Source organism: Colius striatus, chromosome 9, assembly GCF_028858725.1.
Source record: "Colius striatus isolate bColStr4 chromosome 9, bColStr4.1.hap1, whole genome shotgun sequence".
NCBI lineage: Eukaryota > Metazoa > Chordata > Aves > Coliiformes > Coliidae > Colius > Colius striatus.
Window position 1 is genome coordinate 24342535 of NC_084767.1, and position 12236 is coordinate 24354770.

A 12236-nucleotide genomic window follows, 5' to 3' on the forward strand; every position below is an offset into this window, starting at 1 on the left:
GGTAGAAGAACAATAAACTATATTTCATTTAGCAAACTGCAAAGAGCAATTTGCCTTTTCTAATTTGCATAGTAATTATCAGGGAGACACACATCTTAAACTTTTGGTTTGCTTAGATTTGGGCTTTCTCTCCTGCCAAAAGGAAGCACAGCTTAGTTTGTCTCTGAGCAAGTCTTTGACTACATCTGAGGGACGAGCAGTAGAGGACTCTCCACCTGGAATACAGAGATGGCATACACTCACCATAAGGTTCAGACACTGCCCAGTTTAAAAGATTTCTTTTGGCTCTAATGCAGAAAGTTACTCAGGTCTATGAAACTGTGAGAATAAAGATGAGGAAAGAGGTACAAATAAACATCTCCCAGTGAAACTCATTCTAGATTTTGGGAAAGTTAAAATCACTGTAACTGGCAAGGGCAGCACTTGCATACAGCAAGATTAAGCTGAGGTTTAGTCAGATGGTACAACAAAGTCAGAGTCACACAGTTGAACATCCCACCGTGGAGCTGTGGCAGCTCAGTGTCTTAGGCCTCTGAACAGACTAGCTGCCTCACAAAACGGACCAGGGCACCTCATTAGGCAGCAAATCCCTGTCTCTCAAGAAAGATGGAATAAAGATTTAATAAAATCTATAATCCTCAAACATCATCCAAAGTCAGAGGCTCCCTAGTGATGCTGCATCACAGCTGCTGCTGTCCTGAGTGGGGGAAATTAATAGAATCATGGAACCGTTTTGATTGGAAAAGACCTTTAAGATCATCATGTCCAACCACTAACCTCACATTGCCAAGCCCATCGCTAAACCATGCTCCTCAGTGCCTTATCTATATCTCTTTTAAATATCTCCAGGGATGGGGACTTCCCACTTGGCTGGGCAGCCTGTGCCAGTGTCTAACAACCCTCTCAGGGAAAAGGTTCTTCCTAATGTCAAAGCTAAACCTCCCCTCACCCATCTTGAGGCCATTTCCACTTGTCCTGTCACTCATTACTTGGGAGAAGAGACTGACCCCCACCTCACTACAACCTCCTTTCTGGTACTTGTAGAGTGACCATGTCTCTTCTCAGCCTTCTCTTTTCCCGACTAAACCATCCCAATTCCCTCAGCTGCTCCTCATAAGACTTGTGCTCTTATTTCATCCCCCAAACAGAATGATTATCTTCTTCACCTGAGGCAAGTTGGAGTTTCTCGTTTGCTGCATCATCTGCACCTCTAGCTGCCATTCAGATGGGCTTGAGTCTCCCCTACGACTTGTATCACGCCTGGATGCTCGCAGAGATGCTTTTGACGTCCTCCAGGTCTCAGATTCCGGTAGACAGCTGCATCCAAAAGCTGCAGCGCAAACCCCGCGCTGGAGCAGCGCAGGCTGCCAGCAGCCGCCGGGGGAGCTGTGGCTGTCAGACAGCCCGGCCGACAGCAGGTGCCACTGTTCCCTCGGCCGCGCTGCAGCCAGCGCCGGCAAAGCCTCCTCACAACGCAAGCCGTTTTTTTCCAGACCTTTTCTTGCTCGCATCGAGCCTCTCAAGCGTGCAGGAGCTGGTTCTCCGCTAAAGGTCGGGGGTTAGCTATAGAACGATGGGTGCGGGGCGTTGCAGGAGGCAGCGGCGAGCCCGCCTCTCTGTCACGGGCTGGACAGAAGGTGGCTTTGGCACCCCTTCCTCCATCCGGAAAGGAAAAACACCAAGAATTCTTTAAAATGAGCAGTGTGGGAGGGTTTAAAGTACACCTATGTTTGCTTGGCTTTCAGATACCTCCCCCCCCGCCAACTTGACTTATTTAACTAAAGTTTCAACTGGAAAGGAGAAAAAAACGGGGGACCTTTTTCTTCCATCCATAAGCTATAGACCCGTGCTGCTTAGTTTTCCGTTTGTTAGACCACAGTAGAAGCAGACACAACTGGCACAGCTTGTGTGATAACTTGAAAGAGATAACCACTGGGTATGAGCCAGGGTAGCTAATCTAAAGGGAGAAATCCTGATTTATATCAACTGGTGATCTTCCACCAGCACCTGTCTTGTTATTCCAGACGTTGATCAGTCAGGCTGTGGAGTAAACCTGGAAGAACACTCGTGTCTAACTGTTGGCCAGTATGTTGGCTTAACAGTGGCTGAACAAAGTATTTTAGCTTCTTTTTTTTTTGCATCACAGGGAGCAATACTGTAGGTTTCTCTCCCTCTAAATTAAAGAAACGAGTTAGGTAGAGTGCAATTACCATCTGTAATAGATGTCTGCTAGAAACAAAAATCAATTTACAGACCATCTTGACTGTGCATGTGCACACATGGCTTCCTCTTTGTATTCCAAGCTTTCCTAGCACGTAACATCATGAACTTGGCGACGTGAGGAGAGATCACGATGGAAGTTCAGCTGTGGACTGCAAGACGGGCAGAAGGTGGCAGTACAGGGTTTTGGTAAAGGCTGGAGCAGCAGCAGGAGGAGGAGATGGGTGGGAGGCAGCGGCCTTAAAGGAGCCTGTCTTTCCATTTTGCATGCTAGGGATGCAAAACACATCGTAAGATCTGGCAACTAATGAGAATGGACAAGGGAAAGAAAATTGTCATCTTTTAAATTTCAGCTATAGGAAAACTTACAATTTCAAACCACTCAGTTTCAATAATTTCTAATGTTAGAAATTGCAACACTTACATATTCTTCCTGGAGGGAAAGTGTATACTTTTCTAATCTAATGAGGCTCAGTAATGTTGGGTGACTTACCACAAAATAGCTCTCAAAAAGCATTTATTTGAAGACAAGCAACAATTATTGCATGGGGAGTCCTTGTTAAGCAAGTTACAGATTATCAGAAACATTTCTTTGGCTTAGAAATTGCAGACCTTGCGGACATATCCATAGGGGAGCTGCCCTGGCACAAGGGAGACCACGGAGAAATCTGCTCACTGACTGCTCCTAAACTCTCTAAGAAAAGACTTGCATAGCCAAAAGCTTGTCTTGTGTTTTTCTGTCAGTTGATCTAATGAAATGTAGCACCTCTCCCCACAAACCTTATCCTCACCCTTTAAGGAGAACAGTCATTTTTCAAGCTGGGTGACTATTTTGTCTTCCTTGGATTAGGAAAGGAAGATGCCATGGTGACTGTGGGAACCCTTGGCATCATAGGATCTCAGCAGCAGTAAAATTAACAGATTTAGGCAGCCCAAGAGGTAGAGCCATATCAAAGCAAAGACAAGAGGGCAGCAAATGAAGGCAAAAAGGCACAACCCAGCCACTGCCCAAGGGAAAGAAAGAGTATTTGGCAGATGAAGAAGGTTGTGTGCAATGAGTACAGTGTCGGTGCCAAAATATGTTGTGATGTTGCTGCAGAGTGCATCATCTGGGTAGCACCAGCAGGATGAAATGTGTTTGTATATGCCTGAAGAATCATCGTTACAAACCCAGTTTGATGATAGCTCACTGGCAGATTAGAAAGAAGAGATATTTATGAAATGATGTGTTACCAAAAGTTTGTCCTTTCAAGACTGGCAACTTTATATCAGGCTGCTGGGATTCTTTCCATTGGCTTGAACTGGGTTTGAGTCAGACCCTGGAGACACAAACACCATGGCAAGTCCAGACACCAACGAAGTAAAAAACAAAACTTCTGCCAGCTGCCCATCTATTCCTCTTCTGCATCACTCAAAAATAAGTATTGTTTCTGAAAAGATTTCCACAAGTGATGAGAGGATCTGCCTGTACTTGCCTGAAGGAGGAAAATAAAGCCCAAATCATTTCTCATGCCCAAGGTATCACAGGGAAAATCCAGGTTGCAGGAGATCTCAGGAAGTCATCTCAGCCAGCCTTCTTCTTGCTCAGAATAATGTCTCCCCTTTTTAAAAATGGCACAAACAATCTGTACGGAATTATTGGCATGCACAATATTTCTCCTAGCTAAATAATCACAGAACTGTTGAGGATGGAAAAGACCTTTAAGATCATTGAGTCAAACCATTAACTCAGCATTTCCATGCCTGCCACTAAACCTTGACCCTCAGCATCATAGCTACATGGCTTTTGAATCCCTTCAGGGATGAGGACTCCACCACTTCCCTGGGCAGCCTATGCCAGGGCTTGACAACCCTTTTTGGGGAAGAATTTTTCCTAATATTCCAACCTAAACCTCCCCTGGTGCATCTCAAGGCCTTTTCTTCTTGTCCTGTTGCTTGGAACCTGGGAGAAGAGCCTGACCACCACCTCACCACAGCCTCCTTTCTGGGAGTTGTAGAGGTAGAAGTGATTGGTACAAAGAAAATAAATTAAACTTTTTTTAATTAAAAAAGTGCAATAGAAGATTAGTGAAACTTATCTGGAGGGCAGATTTGGAGTTAATTAATCACTCTGAAATACTCCTTTGATACCTCTAACTCAGGTGAGCAGAGTCAGCTTTAAACGTGCATTTCCATTTCTCCATAGGTGAAGGAGACAGATAGAGGACTGTGGGGAGCCTGGAGCCATGCAGGGTGATTCACCCCACCTGGGACATACCCAGCAGGGCGATATGGCTATCAGGGAGCCAGCGGCATCCACGGAGCCAGCGGTTCCCAGTCAGCCATTTGGGGATGAAGGGGAAGGGAGGGAAGGGAAGGGTGTTATCTGGGTGATAGAGAGCTCAGTTTCCATTCCCAGACGTGCCCCATCTCTGTCTGTCCTTCAGATCATCCAAGTTCAGGGTGGGGAGGTCGTACCTAATAGATCTGATGGCAAAATGATCTTCCTGCTGGAGATATTATCAAGGTCTGGATATTTCTGCATCTGTCTTCAAGCAAAACTTTGTATCTCTTATTCAAAAAGCTTTATCCAGAAGACTCTGCTGTAATAATTTCAAGATGTTTTGCTTCAATTTTGATTTTTTTTTAATGCTCTCCAGCTTTTTAGTATAAGCCAAGTAAAGCATTGTTTCTATCCAGAAAATAAAACTTAAAATTTAGATCACAGCAGAGCCTTTTAAAGCAGTGCTAAAACAGGCTTTAATTCAGGGGAATACCTATTCCCACAAATAGTTTCAATTCTGACACATCAGCATTTCCAGACAGAAAATCGGTTAGTTTTGTTTTGTTTTAAATCCTAACCCTGCCTAATACTTAACTCTTTGTTGTGAACTGCTTTGAGATCTGCTAACACAGTGTGCTGCATGGCAGTCACTGGTAGATTATTTTTCAAGTGGAAATTATGTTTCAAAACATACGGGAAGGGCATCTTTTAATCATTTTGACTATGTTTAAGTGAGATCACCACAATAAGTGAGATCACCCATAGAGTCTATAGCTCTGCAAAGGACATGAGCAGGCATGCCTAGGAATTTGGCTTGTCTGCAGTGTATCTGTCCCAATTAAAGGCAGATGCAGCCTTTCGCTTCCATGAATGTTTATGAACTGGCAGATCTGCTGAACAGGGAGACAGTTAACATATAGCAACTGATCCTGAACTAATGAGACACACACTTTTACAGTGTTGCTTGCCCAATTGTATGAAGAGGATTTTCAGTATTCATTTCTACCTCGTTGGACAAGATGCAGCACAGAAATTACCCAACTTTGGGTAATCATGTAGTTTGTGTCACTTCTCTGAAGTCTATGATCAAAGAGGGGAATTACAGGATGCACAAAGTATCCAAGTGGCTTATGCTCTAATTTAGCTTTGCAGAGAAGGAGCTTCCCCAAGTACAGGCAAACATAGTGGGAATGGTGAAAAAAGCTCAACAGTTACTTCTGTTACAACAGGTAATCTACCTCTTGCTTAAATATCTGAGGAGTCATACTAGACCTGAACACCATTTCCATGCTGAGTTCCTTAGTGACATCCTGCTGATGGGCACATTGGATACTGGATAAAGCTGAAGCCAGATCTCCATCAGGGCAGCTCTGATTAAATGAATGTATATGCATACCTCTTGTACACCAGGAGAAAGTAAGACTCAAGTCAACTCCTCTGAAGTCTTGATGTCTCCTATAAGCTCAGTTCAGCCCAGACACATTTCAGAGGTCAAACACAGTCACAAATGCAACATTCTCTCACTAGGACTTACTCCTTGTACAGAAGAGGCACACTGGAAACTGCTTCACAAGGCTGTATGGGCAATGGGACAAGCAAGGCAATATAAACCCTGTCAGACAAACGATGGACAGGCAGAGTGTTTAAAGGTAAGCTCAGTGTAGCTTTTGCTCCCATACTCATAAATAGCAATTGCTAATGTTCATTTCTCTTTAAATTATGTGTGTGTGTTATTGAAGGTCTCAAGAATTTTAACAGCAATGCACATGCTGCACACTACTGCAGAGTATCTGCAGGATGAAAGCAGCCATTTCTTTCCTCCACAGCCCTTATTTGTCTTAACAGTGACAATTTACATTACTAATTATAAATTCTAGGGCTTGTTTTTAAACCCATTGCCCTTTTTCAAATTCTTTCCCTTCATTTTGTCATTCTGGTTTTGTCTTCGGTTTGCCATTACATGTTTTCTACCTTTAAGCCTTACCCTTCCCACCTCCCTATTTCCTAGTTTTTATTATTGTAAACCTGCACATTTTGGAAGCTAATGAGGTGGTAGGGGGATGACTGGGAACAGGACCACCTGATGTCAGCTATTAGCAGGCTTTTCCTATATTTAGAGCAAGATATAACCATGAAACTATGTGAACTGACAGTCAGCAGACCTACACCTATACTGTGAAATATGTGGTACAGACATAACTGCCAGCCTGAGACTGAGTCTCCCACCCAATGCACTAAGCAGAAAGACTTGCTAGAGATAATAAAACTCTTTCCTCTTTTAATGGTTCATACAAACACAGCTGTTGACTTCAGTGGAGAAAGCTCGAGGCTTAAACCTGGGAGGGCTGGTAGTCACCATGCAGTTTCTAGGTAAAAATAAACACATCCATCAACAGTAAAGAAGGATCATCCAGAAGAGGAGAAGGCACATCACCCAGCTTTGCATTCCTGTGCTTGCTGCTTTTTTTGGAGATGTTATTCTCCATTTTTTCAATTTCTTTTACATTAAAGACTGCTTGCATTGGATGAACTAGCACTGGATAAAAAGAAAGTCTTCAAGGAGCCAAAAAATGAAGGTGAGAGAGACAGAGAGGGACGGCAGTGATCCTGCTGTCATTAACAGTTCAACTCTGGGTTTGGCTTTCCTAAGGTGCAACTATGAGAACTATTCGTGCCAGGCAATCTCCTCCAAGCACTCAAAAGGACAGAATACATCCATTTAATCTTACATTCTTGCTTGTAATTGGGGTGTTACGTGCAGTCAACAGCGATTTGTGGGTAAAGAAGAGGTCAGCACGGATATCTGTGACTAAGTTGTAAACACACCTGATGGAAGCAGTTGATCTTTTTGCTTAAGTGCACCAAACACTATTTTTCACTTAGATTCCTTTCTCAACCAATTCTCTTCCTGGGTTCAGTGGCATGTCAGCCTGCATTCCCTGGGCCAACAGAGCACTATTACTCATGGCAGGCAGTACTCTCAAAATGCTTCTGTAGCTTCTAAGCTTGGAGAGCAGCAACAGGGTGTGAGGATACCCTAACCTTCATGCAACAGGGTTCCAGGGTGCCACTCCATCAGACTCCTTCCCATCCTGCAGTGGGGATGGTTGTTGCTCAAGACACAGCCCTCTCTTGATGGCTTTGGCAAAATCTCCTGGGTGAGATCAACTCTCCAACCCATGCACAAGGGGAGGAGTACATGTCCTGGAGGTACATTCACATAAATCACAGCTCTGCCTATTCCAGGTGTCTCAGGACCTGGCCCCAAACACTGTATTCATACAATTTATTTCATCCCTGACTACCTTTGAATGATTTGTGTCTTTTGGAAGATGCAGAACTGATTTCATCCTGAGACAGGGCAATGGTTCCCCCTGAGAGCTTATGACCTGTTGACTGTGCTGATTCCTGATTTGTGACAGTGAGAAGTGAAGGGCATTTGCTCTGACTCTCGGATCGAAGTTTTCAGTAAACAAGGAGACAGAAGCAAATACGTGCTTTCCTGGCTATTCACTTTTCAGTTTGAATTTACAGCACTTGTTACATTTTTTGGAATGATTTTCCACCCTAGGAAAAGGCAGATGTGATGTTTTCACAGGATGCATGTACTTTTAGCTTGCTTTGCATTGTGCAAGTTGATGCTTTGCTTGACCAGAGCATGTGGGGCTGGAGAATATCAGTGGATGCCACCCGTTTCTACCATTTCAATTGATCTTTTTATTTAGTTATAGTCTTCTTTAGGATCACACGTATGCTCTGAGAGGAAAGAAGGCTTCCTTATCAGGCAGAGGTAAGCATTTAGGCAACACAGTTGGATGGATGAGCTGAAAAATCGCCCAGTACCCTACATTTGCCCACCTTGGAGCACAACAGTCTTTCCATAGAAGAGTTTGGGAAGAGGAGGAGGTAACAGGCAGGTCTCTCCCTCTACCCTTACAGGCACTAGCCCCTCCTGCACTGATTTTATTTTCTATTAAAGACCCTATAAAAGATTAAATTCAGGTTATCTGTTCCTATTTGTATTCCTCTTGTGTACTCCTTTGAAGCATATTTTAATTCTCTCTGTTCCCAAACCTCATTTCAGTTGGTGGTGCTGGAAGGTATTTAAAGTTACAGCCATACTCCCGTGGGCCACCATGAAAGAAATTAGAGGTTTTTTTTTTTTTTAAAGAAAAAAACCCAGAAAGAAAGCTTGAGTCTGTCTGATGCACAGAAACGCTCATATTTCAATTACAGAGAGCGAGGGGCCAGACTCAACAGAGTCTGAGACAGGGAAAGGAAGAATTATGTTGGAAAACCAGACACCAAAGCCATAAAAGAGCAACTACTTGTAATGACTAATGCAGTTAACAAAGCAGGCAGGTGGCAGCCATGCTTTTAATCCAAATTGAGAACCAACATGGCAGGGCACACTGATTTACATCACCTGGGGGTCTGACCTGCAGCAGCAATGACCTCCAGCCCCCCATGTTATGGGATTAAAAAAAGCAACACACGCAAAAAAGTACCTATTTAGCCCTCCCTCCTCCATCACCCACAGAGCTGATTCAGCTTCCCAGCTCCTCAACAACACTTCCTTACTCCTTCCTTCCTTGAGGTGTTGGTAGTGGGGGATTTTGGTCCTGCTGGCTAGTGGCTGGTGTTTGCCTCCTGCAAATAGCCTTTCTGGCGGGCCTCACCCTGCTGCTGCCAAACTGTACATGCACGCTGTGGGGAGAGAGGAAGGCACTTCCCCACTAGGCTGGCCTGGATCTGAGCAGGGGGTGATAAAGGAGCTCTCTGTGCTTGCACGCTGGGCACAGCCCCACACTGATAAGCATGATTGCCTGGCCTGGGCAGGACTCCTTTCACAAATATGGGGCTTTTGTGGGATTTTATGAATGAGGCTGGGCAGGGATTTGTGTGACGGAGGTGACACGGTGCAGCTGCCTCCCCAGGGGAGGCTGGCAGTGAGATAAACAGCCCAACTGGCTCCTTCAGGCCACTTCTGCGATTACCCAATATTTTCCTCTGGGCTCTGGTCTCCGTGTCTTGTAAATCCCCTTGCTGTTTGGCCCCTGAGCATTGATAGGGGCTGTGAACGTGTGGCCAAGCAATGCACCCTGTTCCTGGGTTAACAAGGGACTGTTTGAAAGAAACTCTGGGCAGGATGACGTCAAGCCAGAAACCTCTCTGAGGATGTTGCAAGCTGGGCTTTGAGGGCAGGGTTTGTTTAGGGACATCAGGCTTCAGCTGGATCCCCTGATACTGCACATGCCAATAAGAAATCCCAATTAGCAGGCAAAATTGAGTAAGAGGCTTTCAGGCTGTGGCTACCTTTAGCTGAGCAGCACATAAACATCCTGCCCTCTCCTTGGCAGGCCAGGAAAGAGAAACCACTCTGGCTTGTGTGCTCTGTCTGAAATGTATCAGAGCTCTCAGACTTCCTCAATCAGTACAGCCATTAGCACTTCTTGCTTTCCCCAGCAATAACAAACAGAAAGCCAGCAGAGGCTCAGAGTAAATAGTGTGTGTTGCAGAGGGCTTTGCTGTGCCCTCCATCAGACCCTGCATGCACAGATCCCCATCAGCAACAGTGTAAGCCTTGTCTTCACCCACTCAAACCCACAGGCAGAAACTCTGCTTGAAAAGGAATAACCGCTTGGGATCTTACACACCTGTCTTTAGAAATGCTACGCTAATACGTGGTTTGAAAAAGGAGCTAGAGGCTTTTTGTTGGATTTGTGAAGGGCTACCAGGAGACACAAAGGAAGGACATCTGTTTCACACTCCTGGTCTTCAGGCACCGTTGAGGGTTCTGGGGCATGGGGCCCAGTGTATTTCCGTAGGACCTTTAGGGGCAGGGTGGTGTAGCGAAACTGTGTTACACTGCTGTAAAGCAGTGCAAATGAGTGTGACACCAGAGACCAGGGCTGAGGTATGTTAAATTACACTGTGATCATACAGAAATGTCAGCCCAGACTTACTGAAGTCACCGGGAGAGCCGTAAACATGGAGTGCTTCATCTTTATAAGTAAATTAATAAATGACTAAGAAATCCCGCTTGACATAAGGGACAAGCAGAGACTGGGAAACAGCCTTTTGAATTCCCAGATCGGATCCGATCCTATTAAAAACAGTGTTTCAATAGGAGTTGAATTCTTTTTGCCCCTGCCTGCGTTCGGCCAATCTTTTCCAATAGGACATGGAGCCACTTTGGTCTTTGTCCAGAAGTCACTCTGAATGGGGGGAATGCTTTATTTCCTCTGTTCAGTTGGGTTGCATCAGAAGTCCCAAGCCCTGGGAACTATGTCAAACAGCTTGATGTTTTTAGGAGATACAACAGATGCAGTCAGGCTTTTATCTTCCAGGGCTTCCAAATTGCTGGATCTGTATTTTATTTCAGTGATCTTTCAATTGCTAGTAATTACATAGAGCAAGAGAACAGACACATTTGGATAACTTTTTGCTTGCTCAAAGCCTATATTTAACTACAATTCCTGTCTCTCTTTCCAACAGTCCATGATAGGGCTGATTTTCCAGCCTGCACCTGAACACCCAAAAAGTCCCTAAGAAATCAAGAAGTAGAGCTGGAAATGATCCATGCCACCCAACCTGCCAAGTGCCAAGGCCAGCCCTTCTAATTGACGTGAGTCTCCTTTTACCCCATCAGTCAATCATCAACCTATAAAAGTAAAAATGGGGAGCTCCTGCCCCCAGCTCTCCCTGCATACGATGTCAGCTGCTGATGGCCTCTCCAAACAGTTTTGTTTCATGCCATAGCTATCCATCTGCAGCTGTATTCCACCAAGTCACTCTTTGGGAGCTTACTGACCTTATAAAGCATGATTTGGTTTTGTTTAAAGAAATAAAACTGCCTGCCTGCAGGATACTTTGATCCTGAATAGTATTTTAAGACGAGGGGGCCGGGTGAGGCTGTGAAATGATCTGCTGGTGAGTCATGACACCGCTTTCCGCAGCAATTCGCTTTGTCAAACAGCGTACCTGATTTTCTTGCTCAGTGTCAAATATTTGCTGTCTGTCTGAGTATAAAGGATATTTCACAGCAAAACCAAGTGTCTGTCTTTACAGCAGTGCATCCTTTCACTGCTGGCTGTTCTCTCACACACATGTACACATACTGAGTTGAGCAGAGGACCCAGACATAAAGCCAAGGTAAAAAGGCAGCAAAGTTGCACACGAAGCAAAAGAGATGCCCCAAAAATGCCATTAGCTTCCAGGAAACAGCAAGCTTTCAGAGTCCAAATCACCCTTGGTGAGAGCAAGCCCAGCTCCATTAAATTCAACAGACACTGTTACACTTCACTGAAGCAGGTCTTTTAGGGTTTATTTGAGGTTAACTGCCCAAATCCCTGGCTTACAGACCTCTTTATGTCCAAGATAACAAACCCAAAGGCAAATAGGAGCTAAGAAAGAAGCTGTGCTAGCTGCTGGTTCCCTTGCCCTCTGGCTCCCTGTGTTTGCTGACAGCACAACTATGCAAAGCATTCGCTCAACACACCTTGTGGCCATCCTGCTTTTATTTCAGAGCTTTCTGAAACAGCCCTGTTCTCCTCTGTTTGCCCTTTGGGGACTTTGCATAACAGACAGCTAGGTATATCCACATAAACAAGTCCTATCTGCAGTCTTCCTTGATTATTGACAAGAGTCAATAATGAGAGCCTGGCAAATCCAGGCAAAAACACCCAGGGCTTTGCCCAGACCTGAAGGATGCTGCAGTGACAAAAGCCCAGCGCCAGTCAAAATGGGACAA